Genomic DNA, 14,285 nt, shown 5'->3' with positions numbered 1-14,285 from the left:
GTTAACAGCAGCATTAGGTAGGAAAAGCCATCTATCTTGAAAAATACATTATGTCGCTGTTTAGCTGATTGACAGTCATAACCATTACCAGCTCTCATACTGAGGAATGTTGGGGATTCAAAGAAATACTCTCAGACAGGAGGCTGGACCCCAGAATGCAGTGAGGTGTGCACGAAAGCAGCGCTTTGAGCTCAGCCATTCGGCCAGCTCAATTTTTCTCATAATATGTGCTAATTTTGATGTGTACATGCTGATGCATGTAAATAGTCAGTGACTATATTATGCTAAAAATACTTTTTTGTTTTCTTTTCCTCTGTGCTCTGACGCTTTCTTTCTTATTTTTCTGTGTTTTGTCAATGCCTATGTTTGTGTTGTCAAATTTAGTAGCTCAAAGGATGGAACCGCTAGTGGATGACAACACAATAGGTTTCAGTTGTATTCAACGTTCCTCAATTGCCAGTGTCATTTCCAGCAGAAGAATCTCTTGAGCAACGTAAACTAGAAAATCATTTAATTGTATCAGCTTCACCTGTTAGAAAATGCATGCAGATTTGGCAGGGATAGGTCTTTAAGAATGTCAGGATGTTTACAGCAAACTTGAAGCAGACAAGCTGCTAGGTTCTTCTAGCTCATGGCAGTAAGCCTACTCTATAAAAGTAAAATGGGACTTTCAAGACCTGAACTGAAAACTTTCCAATTTCCTTACTATTGTTTGCCATGTGTTGGTTTATCATACGTGTCTATGGATCCTTTAGAGGCTTCCTTGTTTGCACGAGCATACAGAACAGCACAGACTCAGCACACCAGCCCTGCCAGGCTGCACGTTCCACTGTCAGACTTCCCTGGGCCAGTAGCTGTCGTGCTACCACTGCCTGGGTACGCAGTCATTTGCAGGATGTGCTCAGTGGACGCATGCTAGCAAATAGTGATGTTGTTGCACTAACTGCCTTACAGAGAGTTTGGGTAACTCTGTTAGCATCACTGCAAGCATCAACCCCGTGACATCTGATGGAAGGTGTCTGGTGCGAGATCAGGTTTTGGGTTGTTTGTTTGGAGCTGAAGCCCCCTTCTTCCCCCATTTGCTGTGGCACTGCATCGATATTTGTGCTTTTAACATGCCGTATGGGTGAGATGTTGTGGCGTAGCTATAAATGTTACAAAATAGGAAGTTCAGCATTGCAAATGAGACTAAACTGCCAGAGTAACACGCTCGTCACTGGGAAGATAAATCATGTCAGAAATTCCGACAAGTCTGTCTCCTTCCTGTGAGCAGAAATCTCTCAAGTGATCAGCATGGATTTCGAAAAACATAAAATGAGAATATTTTGCATTTTAAGTCTATTTTTCCATGTATTGACTTCTTATTTAAATTTGACTCTCAGGAATTGTCAGTGAATAGAAGATTCTGTTATTTAGACGTGAGCATTTATTAGGTACTTACCTAATTATTCAGAATTCTTACGACACCTCATCAAGAGGTGCTGAACCTCTTGTAGGCATATTTCCATTCAAGTTAGATAGTTCCTGCCTTTGTGGGAGGGGCTGAGGGGATGATGTCATGTTCTATTTGAGTTTGTTGCTGCTGGTGTGGTTTGTTTTTCTTTTTTTTTTTTTTACAATTTGTGCACAAATAGTGCATATTTTCTGCCTTTGCATATGGCCTTTGTAATTTCCTCCACTGTAGATCTTTCAGATTTTACAGCAGTAGAACTATGCCAACAACCCCAACATTATGAACTGGATCAAACCAGGAAGGGATGCTAAATCCCTTCACTGAGGGCAAAGAGTCATGATTTGAGTAAGAGGCCTTTGAATTTCTCATGCAAAGACCTGAAATTAGTTCGTAATTAAGCTGATGATTGTTTCTAGTGAAAATGTTATAATGGTATCACAAGGTTCTGTTTAAGATGAACTGTTTCATTTTTATGAGATAGGTAACTTTTCCTCCTGCTGTCATTTCACCATACTTTGATCCTTATCAGTGAATCAAAGGTCTGTTTTTTGGCAATAAGTTCAGATTTTTTTTCTTTTTTTTTTTTTTCCCTCCCTGAAGCCTCTGAGAAGCAACATTAGAAGTTACCTTCTCTTGTTGTTTACATCAATGATATTTTTCTTTTCTGTAGCCAGGAAGTGGAAAATTGCAGAGTTCTTCCCATTTGGTGATTACATGGGATGCTTCAGACTGCCCAGTGGTTGGGCTGTTCCAGTTACAAGCCAGAAGTCCCTATGAGTATACCAAAGGTCCACAAATGCTTGGATTTACCCACTGTATTTGTGACTTCTCTCAGCCCATTTTTATGTACGGTAGACTCCGACTTGCCAGCTGTTAGAAGAGCATATTGGTGTCAGAAATGGGAACAACTCCAATTCTCTCTCATTTGGGATATTATTTTGAGTTTAGCAAACAGCAAGGTATGGACTCCAAACAGCTGGGGAATGCCAGGGAGAACACGCGGCCCTGTCAGCTCAGGGCTCAGCTGGTGGCAGCACGAAGCCCCTCAGAGACGCACAGGCCTGAAGGTCCTGCTGGAGAGCCTCCGGGCCGGCCTTCTGCTTGGTGGGGATATTGCCACTGCTGCATCAGGTCAGCCTTGCCATTTCGTTGTCTTTAAAGCCTTCAGAGATGTCGTTTCCACAGCCTCTCCTCTAGGCCTTTCCGAGGGCCGTGGTGCCCTGTTGGTGAATGTTGTTTCCCCTGTACAGAAGGGCCAGCGCCATGTTAGGCCCTAAAAGCTGAGCTGTGAGTGTGAGGGATGTCCCTCTGAGGCAGAAATCTCACCCTTTGTGGCCTTTCCTACAGTCACCTCCTCAAGAAAGGGCTTTCCAAATCCTCTGCAGTTTCTGGGCAGAGGTTTAACCAGGTTTGTCAGGCAGAAGAGCACAACGTGAGCGCGGGTGGCTTTGCGCAGCAGGCCTCAATGAAAGCGCTGCTTAGTTAGTGCTGCTCTGCCGCTGACACGTTTTGTAGTGCTTTATAGAAGCTCACTGTAGAAAATCTTAAGACTTTTGTAGACCAGTACAACAATGCTAAAGCAATATATTGTTTAGTAAACAGATTTTCATGCAGTCTGTTCCATACTATCAACACATTTCAGTTCAGCTTTCAAGGGTCCTTCTTTCTCTCTCTTTTTTTTTTTTTTTTTTTTTTCCTTTTTAAGCCTAGGTATCTAATAGTGATGTCTGTGGTTATTTGTAAACAGATCTGCAAGCAGTTAGAAGGGTGACTTCACATACATAAGCACAGCACGCATTTTTGCTGGAAGTTTTATTCTCCAATAAGTAGCATCGACTTCCTGCTGTGGCAGATACAGACACAGAAGATAACCTCTTCCTAGCTTGGGCATTCAAAAGCTCTGTGATACAGACAGGACTAGTTTGACTTTTCCAGCTTTCAGACAGTGTGTTTGAAATGTCTGCAGCAAATACAGGGAAGCAGGACTTTGATACTGCAGGAATTGTGTGGTTAGGAACCCCAGAGAGGTCAAAACAGGAGTATCTATGGGCTGGATTGTGCTTGCTCCAGAATGTACAGACGGAATAGCTGCAAAGGCACATCGGGATGTGCGAAGTGGGAAGGTTGATTATTGCTGACAGTCCTGCTGTGCCAATTGTTCTAAGAGAAATCGGTCCTCCTGATGCAGCAGCTCTAAGTTGCACTTATAACAATATATCCTGAATTACCATATTATCTAACAACAGTTGCAGAAATGGGGAACCTGAACTTTAGGTTCAGTTGTGTTTAAAAGGGTGTCTCTAGAATAGACCCTTACTTGCAGCTTGTTTTCAAACAAGGTAATGATTAACCCAAATGTAGTTTTTTCATGTGGTGTATTGGTTGCCTGGAGCCAGCTGGGTTAAGGACAAAGCACTGCAGTGTGGAAGCACCATGTGTTAGCAGGCAGCGTCAGAGCTGCCTGGCCTCGGCTGTGCTAGAGCTGCTCCCGATGAAGGGAACTGGCTTCCAAACAAGCCTTTCACATCTTACGGACAGAGTGAAGTATTTGGACAAAAAAAGACTGCATTTGAAAGTGAATGTTTAATCATGGCTTGTCTTTAGCAGAATGCTCTTATTCATTTGCTAGCTCATTTGTTTATTCTCTAGCACATTTATTGGACTGCATTGCAAGGAATAATTGTGATCTGCTTCTGGTCTTTGACAGGGTCCTTTCTGTAATGTTTTATTTGGAAGGAGTTTCTGCAGCAAAGGTGTCAGGCAGCATCTGCTGACAAGTATTACAATAATTGTCATCTCTGTAACATCTAAACCACTTAGTAGCAGCCTTGTTGGGTGAAGAACTTTCTACTTTGCTGTGTATGGGAGCAAGATAATCATTATTGTGTTTCAGAGCATGACAGGATTTTCTCCTAGTATCATGTATCTGTGAAGGATCTTCTCTTGGGTGCTACTTACATAAACTTACTTTGTATTTAAATTGTATTACCAGTGTGCTCAGTTAGGGGAAATAAATGAAACAATGCAGCATATTGCTCTGCTTTGTTCAATTTTAATTTTGACTAAACTATTCGGTTCGGCACTGCAAATAGTCCTTGGTCGCAAACAACCTGAAAGAATGTCTCTTGTGATCAAGTTAACAGCAGTAGTTTACATGTGGTCTCAAAGGAGCATCAACTTGACAGATACAATAATTCTGGGATTCAGACTTCTGTAGATAAATTCTGGAGGGAACTGAAAAATGAGAATCATAAGAACTTGTTTCTGAAGAGAAATCACAATGGAAATTCTTATATTCCTGTTAGAACTGGGAAATATGGGAAACCAGGCTGATGTTTCAGACTAGACTGGTTGCTTTGAATGCCTTAATCTGGGGAATCTTCGTGAAAGGAGTATCATTTCTTGAAATGTAGATTAATTCTTGGTATTTGTCTGGGTGGAACAATTTCCACCTTAGACCTTAAAGGGGAGCTTCTGTAAAGTTGTGCAAAGAACAGGGAAAATCTGTCTTCTGACGTTGACCTTATTGCAGGCTGTTCAGTAGCCAGCCTCTGTGCAACTCTGACTCGTTGCAGCTTACGTCTGGCAAGTACTGTGTTGACAAAGTTATAAATCATGTTGGTTTCCAAAATGTTTATCAGGACTATGATGTTATCTAAATGATGATTGTGAACAGCATCTGTCAACTTGCTGTCAGATTGTTCTAGAAATTCTAAAATTAGTGAAGGGCACCAGCTCTCGTGCTGTTACGAATTACAGTTGACTTGTATTTGGTTTACTTCTCAGTCTTTTAAAGCAGTAACTTTTAGTCTATTGGTTCTGTTTTTCAAGTCTTCCCCCTCCCACAGCCCCTGCGAGAACTGTTGAATTGCATTTCATCCCAACCAATGTCGATTTTGTGTGGCTTTTTCTTCCAAACTCTTGTTTTTCAAAAACAAAGTTATATAAAAGTTATAAAATCTATTAATAAGCTATGTTTGTAGAGGTATATTGTAGTTATGTTTGCTAATTGAGAGAAATATTTTTCTTTGCAGTGCCAGTGGAACAGGAAATAATTGTAGTGGATATCTGTGTTTGTTTTTTGTTTGTTTGTTTGTGACAAGAGACATCTCTCAGGGCTTTTGAATAGTATCTCTCCATAGTCTTTGTTTATATAAGAAAATAAAGGGCAGAGCTTTTGCTGTGTTCTTGTAATGGTCATTTGGCGTGGGATTGGCGTGATGATGAGGGATGTCACTGAACTAAGTAGCTGTCACGTGCCAAAGTGATCTTCCAAACTTGTAATAAACATCCAGCTAATGTTTTGTTTGGGGCTTTCAAGAAAACTATACTGACAGGTAGGCATTTTTTATTTTTATTTCTTTTTCTTTTGAGGGAAAAATATCAGTCTGTAGAAGTGCTATAATCTCTGGTGTCATTCTGTACAAGTGTTTTTAATCCATTTGCTTTGAGCATGCATTACCAATTGCCAGGGATTGCAGCTTCAATGAAAGGTCTGAGTTTTGTCTATTCACCCCGCACTGTATGAAGCAATTACCTTTACATATTAATAAGTGCTTGTAATTTGTTTTTATTTTCTTTCTCCAGACATAAAAGCAAACACTTCTGAGAGGGAAGAAATACTCCTTTGTCAGAAGCTCTGGTAATTAACAAATAAGCAAACTCAGTCTCTCCTTGTTTGATAATGATGGTTTTGTAGGTGGAGTGTTTGCTCCCTTAAAATGGAAAAATGTCAGGGCTCTGTGTGGAGTTCCCGTGGTGGCAAAGTGAGGCAGAGAGGAGGTAATTTCTTTAACTGGCTGATTAGCTGGTTTGTTCTCCACATTTAGTGCGGACTGCTTACGGCATAGGGAGTGCTGCACAGCTTGCACTGGAGGAAATGGAGACAAAAAGGGAGGAAAAATACAGTGGGGGGCAGGAGAAAGGAAGGTTTTGTCTTTGTTGTGCTCGTCAGAAACTCAGTGAACAGTCGTGTCATCCCCTTCTGCCGTTTATTATCTTTTTAGGAATCTGAAGTTTCACATGATTTTCTTTTTTTTTTTTTTTTTTCCTGTCTTTCAAGTGCATGTGAGCTGTTCCCACATCCCCTGCCCATTTTATTTTTATTTTTTTTTATATCTTGTTAATACTCTGAGTTTATAATGGGTTAGGTCCCTCGCAGGCTGCACTGTGACTGACATGAGCCTGTCTTTGTCACCTTTCCTCCCAGGCTGTGCTTTTTGGTGGGATGTAACAAAAAAGTGAGCTGGTTGACTGGTACCTTGCAGTGGGTTATCCAATTTTATCCTTTTTATACATTAAAAAATGCCACCTATGCATGAACATGAAAAAGTTACACCTTGTGCAGATTCAGTTCCAGTTCAGCTGATGACTAGGAAATATAATATAGGGACTGAAAGGAAGGGCAAAACCCCAGATGTTCCCTGAATTACCAACAGAGGATGAACGAACCCGATGAAGAAGAGAGCTGACCCAGGCTGAACTTTGGGGACCTGTCCAGATAGGCTTCATTATGATGTCCTAAAAAAACCCCACCATAAATCCCACATGGTTGCATTGTTAAGTGTCACACCTGTCCTGAAAGATGTAGGTTTCCTAAAGCTTAGGTGCTGTTCTGAACCAGGACTCCCTGTTTCCAGCCCAGCCTGCTGCAGTGTGTAGGAGCTGGTTCTGTGCCTTGTCAGTGCAGGACTGAGCTTCTGCCTCTCTGCTTTCATAAGCACGCTGTCAAAGTGCTCAGGAGTTCTTGAACGACTCTTCTGCAAAGTCAGCTTTGCTTGCATCTCACTAGCCTGTGCTTTGGGACTTTCTCACTGCTTTCCTTTTGATCATTGTTTTCACAGTTCTACCATCTGCACATTTTATAACTTCTGTATTAAGAAACTCATCTGCTTTAACAGCTATTAATCTGAACGTTTTGAAATTGCTGTGGATATTGCCCGTTTGCTCTTTAACAGTTTAGGAATCATAAATGTGACGTGATATAAATCTGTAAATGAAATATTACCTCTCACATAAAGCCTGTGCACATATATATGTATATATATTTTTTTGCTTCGGTAATTTTAGTCTCTGCTCTGTGGTCAGTTATGTATCATCAAGTCTGGAGATACATGTCTCTTGTATATATAAAAAAAAATTCTACTAATTATTGAACAGACTGTCTAAGTAAAGCCAAATAAGAACTTAATGACTTCTCAGACCCAAGCTTTCATCCCTCTAATATTTCATATATGTTTTAATTGCTGTTTGTCTAGTTGAAATATCCTGAGAATGTCCATAAATTGATGTCATTTTCTTTTCTCATCTGTAATCTCAAAACAGAGAACAAGAATTACCCTGCATGCTGTGTTTTTTTTTTTTTTTTTCTTCCACATTTAGTTTCATTTGAACACTATAGACAAATACATCTTTCTGTCATCTGATGTGTCAATATACTTTGGGCATTTCAGGTCTTTTTAAGGCTGTGATAACTTAAGTTCACCTCTGATTTTTATGCTGAGTAAACTTCAAAACAAAAACCCTTAAAATTTAAGGTAAGTACAGACTAGTGCAGGTGTTTAATCAAAAATATTTGAGGCTGGGGAAAGTCTCTAGAATTTTTCTTAGCCAGAAATTTCATAACAGCAATTTGCTGTGTGAGGTAATTAATTTTACAAATCAGATTCTTTGAACCATTAAGAAATTTCTAGTAGTCTTGAGAGGAAAAAAAAAAATAGACCTTCACATTTTTCCCTTTCTGTACCTTCTTATAAAGTTCCTGGAGGAGGGACAAGATGGCATAGATCACCAAAAAATAGTGGTGATGTCTAGGACAGAGGCCATGATTCAGTTTGCCTACTGCATCTCAAAAGAATGATGATTGATAGACAGAGCACAGCTATGTTTCATCACTATAAATCTGAAACTGCAAATAACTTTGGCTTTGCAGTGGCTCTGCCAGGCTCAGAGTGAGCTGACAGAATCATGAGACTGCGACAGTGAATGGACCTATGACAAATTTACACCAGTGCAATTGAGAATAGAGTTTTAGGGAATATTTCTTAGACAATAACAATGATTTTCTGCTGGCTCTTTCTACAAGTCTGCAGGTCTTTTTTGTTTAGTAATGAATGATTGAAAGGATTTGCTTAGTAAATGGGTGTGCCGTATACATTTTTTGATGATGTGACAGCAATGTTTCTGATCAGAATAAACGGTAGTCCCATTCACAATATACTTTTAAATGAGGTCAGGAAAGTCTTATTAATTATTCTGAATATTCTCTGAATTACTTGGTTTGATTGCAAATGATACAAATTGTTTACTACTTTATAAGTGAACTTGATGCCTAATATGACATCTACACTTAGACATTACATATGTGGAAATATTAATGGGCTTTTGGGACCTTGGACCATATTCTTTCAGTAGCTGCCTTAATGTGCAGGGAATGCAGTGACCGATGCACTATCAATAACACAACTGACTGTCCTGCCTGATTTATTTTGCAGTCATCCTGGAGAAATCACTTTGTGGTTACGACTCAGCAAATGTTGAGGAATGTACCTCTTGCCAAAATTACTAAACCTGAAACTGGGTTGCTACTCAGCAGAAAGAAGAAAAAACAGGCAGCTGAAGTATGCTGGAAACAGTATCCATTTGGGATTGCAGGAAAAATCAAGTGAAGGATAAAAAGTAGTCTGCAAACAAATCAGGCATGTTAAGGGTCATGCAATGCATCAAACTAGAAAAAGGTGAGCTGACGTTTCTGGTTATTTGTTACAGTTCCCTAAATGATGTTCTTATTTTAAGTTGTGCTAGTCAGATTATTTTGACAAACTGTTCTAACAATATTTTATTGTGGTCAAACTTTGAGACCATTCAGTGATGTTATTACAAAATTAAGAAGTTTGAGATGACTCTGGTTCTAGCATAAGGAGAGTTTCTGCAGGGAAGCAAGCATCTGTTCAAATTGTTTCTGCAAGGTGTTTATAGTCTTTCCCAACAATAACCAAAAATAGCCTGACCCTCAGTAATTTTCCACCTTAAGACTAGAAAATCCCTTTGATAAAAGAATTTGCAATTTATGATTTTTAACCCTTTTTTTGCTATTACATTTTAGGATTTCCCAAAAGCAAGCATGTCTGTAAGTGAAAAACTTCCTTCAGGAAATGGGAAGGCACCTGAACGTTTTGCAGACCTGAGATTGTATCCAAATGCCTTTGCAAGGATCCAGGCAAAAAGACTTTCCTTCTGTCCTTTCCAGTGAGACTTCAGGTAAGAAATGGATTTCACAATGCTACTTTCTGTCAGTCCAGATGATGAAAGAATGCAATATACACCTGAGTGGCTCATTGCACAGAAGGGTGTGAGTACATCAGCAAGGTCGGTTTATGCAGAGCTTCTGTCTAAGCAAATTCAGACTCCTGTTGTCTAAATACCTGCTGTGTTTCTTTGATTGCAATCATTAACATTAGGGATTTAATCACCCAGAGTTGGACCTGGTTTTATTTTTTGATGTTGAAAGCATTCTTATAGTTGAAAAGGTTGAAGGTAAGTGAGTTCTCTTGGAAAATATCGGTCAGGTGTGGACTGGACAAACTTGGTGTATGCACAGAAGTTCTGTCCTTAACTTTCATGCGTTTTGAAGAGCATTGTTCCAATCCATGCGCTTCGTGACCAAAGTTGTGCTCCTTGAGTGCCCCTAAGATGTTCTTACTACTTAGAAACATAAAAAGACATCACTAGAAGATAATTGTCTGTTCAGTATATGGTGATTTTTATGTTAGAGCTGGAGATACTTGTAACATTGCATTTTTTTAAAGTGTGCTTCTTGTCTAAACTTTTTTAAAACAAATTTCCTCTAATGCTTTTCATAAATCCAAATAAATGCACGTGGCAATGATTGGAGCTGAAGGCTTGTAGTGATTAGCCCTTTCTGAACACAAAGACATGAGAAATAAGTTTGGCTCAGAGGAAGCCAGGCAGGGAAGGAAAGATGCAAGCGGACATCAGACTAAGTACAACTTACTGAAATTAAATCCTGTAGGTCAAATTAGAAACGTATCTGTCAAGGTATTCTTATCACATATAGAACAGCTAATTTAAACACCATTATAAAAAATTAATTAAGCATAATCTGCAGAAACCTGAAGTATAAAACTAAAGGACTAAAATTAATAATGTAAGAATGAGATTCGTTCAGTTTTGAACTAATGGTTTTTACATGATATCTCCCGTTAAACCATAGACTCATTTGGGGAATGCAGGATAGTAAATTTTTATCAGCATTTAATTTTGTTTAATTTAGAGCAGAGTTCTATAATAACATTTACCATGGAATACTCAAGTTAGACTAATTATGTGTGTCGATTTTTGTCCATAAATCATTTTTAAAAATAGACTTGGGACACAAGGTGGGTAATACGCTACATTAGCGATAATGTATTTTGGAGTGGTGTTTATGTTTGGATGCAGCAAAAAATGATGGTGCTGTTCGTTTTGTATTTGTAAAACTATAAAGACACGAGAGGAAACAGCAGAAGGTTTGATGAGAAGTCCTTTGATTAAGCAAGGCAGGTTCTCCTGAATGGCCATGAATCAAATCCAAAACAGAGAAATTAAGCTATCCCTTGGAAATGATGTACAGAACATGTCCTGACTGTGTTTCTTTACAGTGATTGTAAACAGCTTTTCTAAGAAAGCAAACATCAGTCATTTTGTCAGTCACTTGAAAACCTTTTTGTAAAGTACAGGTATTGTATGTAGCATTCCTCAACAAGTGGATAACAAAAGGGAAACCTTGGGAGCTGCAGGTGTTGTCTTGTTGACAGGGTTGTCTAACTAGTGGTTCGTATAGCATGTTTGGAAAATGAATCGATCCACCAAATTGCTCTTTTATTGGAAGATGTTTCTTTTCTTAGCTGTCACAGGAACATATATTTTTTTCTACCATGAAGATATAGGCAGACATCATCGTCTTTTCCAAACCCAGATAACTTTTGTTTTAAAAATCATTTAAGTTACTAAGTGACCGCAGCGTACTGATCTGCCATGTTATTTACAAATCTCAGGAAGTTAACTGCTAGAAAATGATTACTTAAGGGATGTCATAAATCTTAACACAGCCCACACAGTAAGCACGCTGGCCTGAATCCAGTTCTTGCAGCTGGCCAAAACACATTCTTTATGTGACCCAGAAAAGGAGAATTTAAATGGCTCAGGGTGGAGAAGTCACCAGTTCTGCCTATAGCACAGCCCACAGTAGGTTCCAAGTCCTTGAAGCTGCAGCTTGTAGCTTCAGGAGATGTCCTAGAAGATAAGGAGCACTGGGATAGTCTGGTCAAGCAGCGACCTTCAGGAGCTTGATGCCAGGGACTGGGAACAGGGCCGTTGTGTGACTCTACATGGTGTGACTATTGTGTCAGTGTGCTGCCAGAGAACAAGTTCATCATGTGAACAAGTCAGAAGTTTGACAGAAAGGGGGAATGAAGCCCATTCGGTGGCTTGCAATAAGAGCAAGAAATCTGAGGTATTTTCCTGATGAAACATAAAGAAAGATTTTCTTTATAACTTAACTCTGTCTGATAGTTATGGGCATAAGGTGTGTTATTAGTTGATGTGATTTTGGTACTGGAGCATGCTCTTTCAAAGAGGGAAGGCTGGGGGGGGAGGGATGTAAAGTGCACCTGCAGCAGTACAAGTGGGTACAGTGTAGTTCTGTCATATATGGCAGATTCTGAGAAATCTCCAGGATGAATTCAAATTCCAGTAGAAAGCCGTTCACTGGATCCCTGGAAAGTAGATCTGGTGAGCAGGATTAGTCGTGTAACCATTGATTCATCTGTGTAGTTTATCTAATCACTCTTATCACCTGGATCTTTTAAAATCTAATTCTATTTAATACACCCATGTTTTCTGTAACAGTCCTTTTGCTGTGTTATTTTAGTGGTGAAGCTGAAATCAATAAATGAAATGGCAAAAAGAAAGGGAGATTGATTTTCTTTTATTTTTAATTTTACATTCTTTTTCTTTTATTCTTCATCTTCTACTCTGTTTTCTTCCTAGTACTGTAGAGAAAGCTTGTTGATTTTTCTTCTACGTAATCCTGGAGTAGCTAAAAGCTTGTACTTAATGAGGCAATTGCCAATGCCCAGCAGAGACCCGATTTGTCTGTGCATTGTGGGTAACTCCATTAGCTGCAGTGGACTTGCAACACCCGTTTAGGAATTACTGCTCTAATCATGTTGTGGAACATTGTTTTGCTGATGTTCCCAGAGAATATAGACTTGTCTGCGATAGAGAGCTTGTGTGGCGTAAATACACATGCACACAGCTACGAATGAATTAATATTTGTGATGGAGTGTAAAGGGTCGTAGTGCAATACAGAGAAATGATGGGAACTCAAAGTGGGAGTGTATGGGGAAGTTGTCCTGTTCCCACCACGCAGGGTGATGCGAGGAAGCAGCCAGCCACTGACCCCTGGTGTGTCACAACAGGGACCTGCTGGCCAAATCTTCCGGTCGGTCACGTTGCTTGGGGTTTGAGGAAGGAAGCATCCATTTCTGACAGAGCCTTTGCATACAACATCAGGAGTTCCTCCACATACAGCACTATTGCAGACAGAAACTATTCCCCTTTTGAAGACACTACCTGGTGTTTTTGTCCCCCACAACTCCCAGCTGGCACATCCCAGCATCACTGCAATGTCACGTTCCCAAATGGCTGCAGGTTGTTCTGGAAGAGAGAGCTACTGTTGATGAATTACTAATAGGGTCATTTTCTGTGTTTCATTGGTTTTCAAGTGACATGGAAGCCAGTGAGATGTGGGTGGCTAGCCTTCTTGGCATAAGGCTGCTCTGAAATTTGAAGATTTGTTGCTTCCTCAGGGACAGTACCCAGACCTACTTTAATCTGGCAGTGAAGGTGTATCAGCACAGACACAGCGTGGCTGCTGACCGGGTTGCATCCTGAATTCCTGGAGAGCTCATTCAGACCCTGCTCAGCTCCTTGTCACGGTTGCTATTATTTCCTAACTGGTTCATTTGAAGTCTGTGCAGATGTGCCTACACACACCGCACTGAAGACTGTATACATACCCCTAGGCTCCTGGAAGGGCTGGTTAATGATGTTTATTCCGCTCAAAGACTCTTTAATTTAGCCAGCAATAACATAACATGATCCAGTGTCTGAAAATGAGAGTTACATGCCTTCAAGTTGGAAATAAAAGGCCAGCTTTTTAACAGTGCAGGTAATTAATCATTGGCATGGCTTATCCAAATATTAATTCATTTTTCATGTAGTTATTTAAGAAGGGCGTGTAATTCTCACTTAAAATATAGGAGTGTCTTCTTGATGAAACACCTCTGTAGTAAAGGAGCTGCTACAATTACCAGAACATCAGACTCATTCCTCTTCAGCAGCAGGTGTTAGGGCTTTGTACAAAGGTGGATGCATAGTTATATGTGGCTTGGGAAAGGCCCGAAGCCAGACCAGATTTTGGTCTTTGCTTTTGGTCATTTACAAACAGGAGGTGGGTGCTTGTACTGTCAGAGATTCATGTTTGTGTTTATTCTTCACTAATTCTTCACTAATATGAAGTGAAAGAAGTAGTATAAAAGATAAATCCATCTACTTGAAAAAGTTTTTGCTTCCCTAGTGCTACTTGAGAACCAATGTATTAAGGTATTTTCTTAAGAAACAAATCACTATTTATATTGTTTCTGTCCTTTTCTTACTTAGTCCTGCCTATTTCCCATTTATTCTCTCTCCTTGTAGTACAGTGCTAGCTGTTTGTCAGATACAAGGCTTCACTGCTGAAATAATAGGATATTCATTGCTAGAAGCCTG

General features: G+C 39.8%; 1 long non-coding RNA gene across 2 annotated transcripts in view; it reads left to right on the top strand.

Annotated features, from left to right (window-relative positions):
• Nucleotides 1-14,285, top strand: part of LOC311420773 — a 133,355-nt gene that overhangs the window by 74,203 nt on the left and 44,867 nt on the right. For both annotated transcript variants that reach the window (XR_014684542.1, XR_014684543.1), the window contains exons 2-3: nt 8,947-9,189; nt 9,558-9,712. This is a non-coding gene — a long non-coding RNA (uncharacterized lncRNA). The remainder of the gene's footprint in view (nt 1-8,946; nt 9,190-9,557; nt 9,713-14,285) is intronic.

This window comes from Aythya ferina, assembly GCF_964211825.1.
Source record: "Aythya ferina genome assembly, chromosome: 18".
NCBI lineage: Eukaryota > Metazoa > Chordata > Aves > Anseriformes > Anatidae > Aythya > Aythya ferina.
Note: the sequence above shows the minus strand (reverse complement) of the source record. Positions and strands in the feature narration are given on the sequence as shown.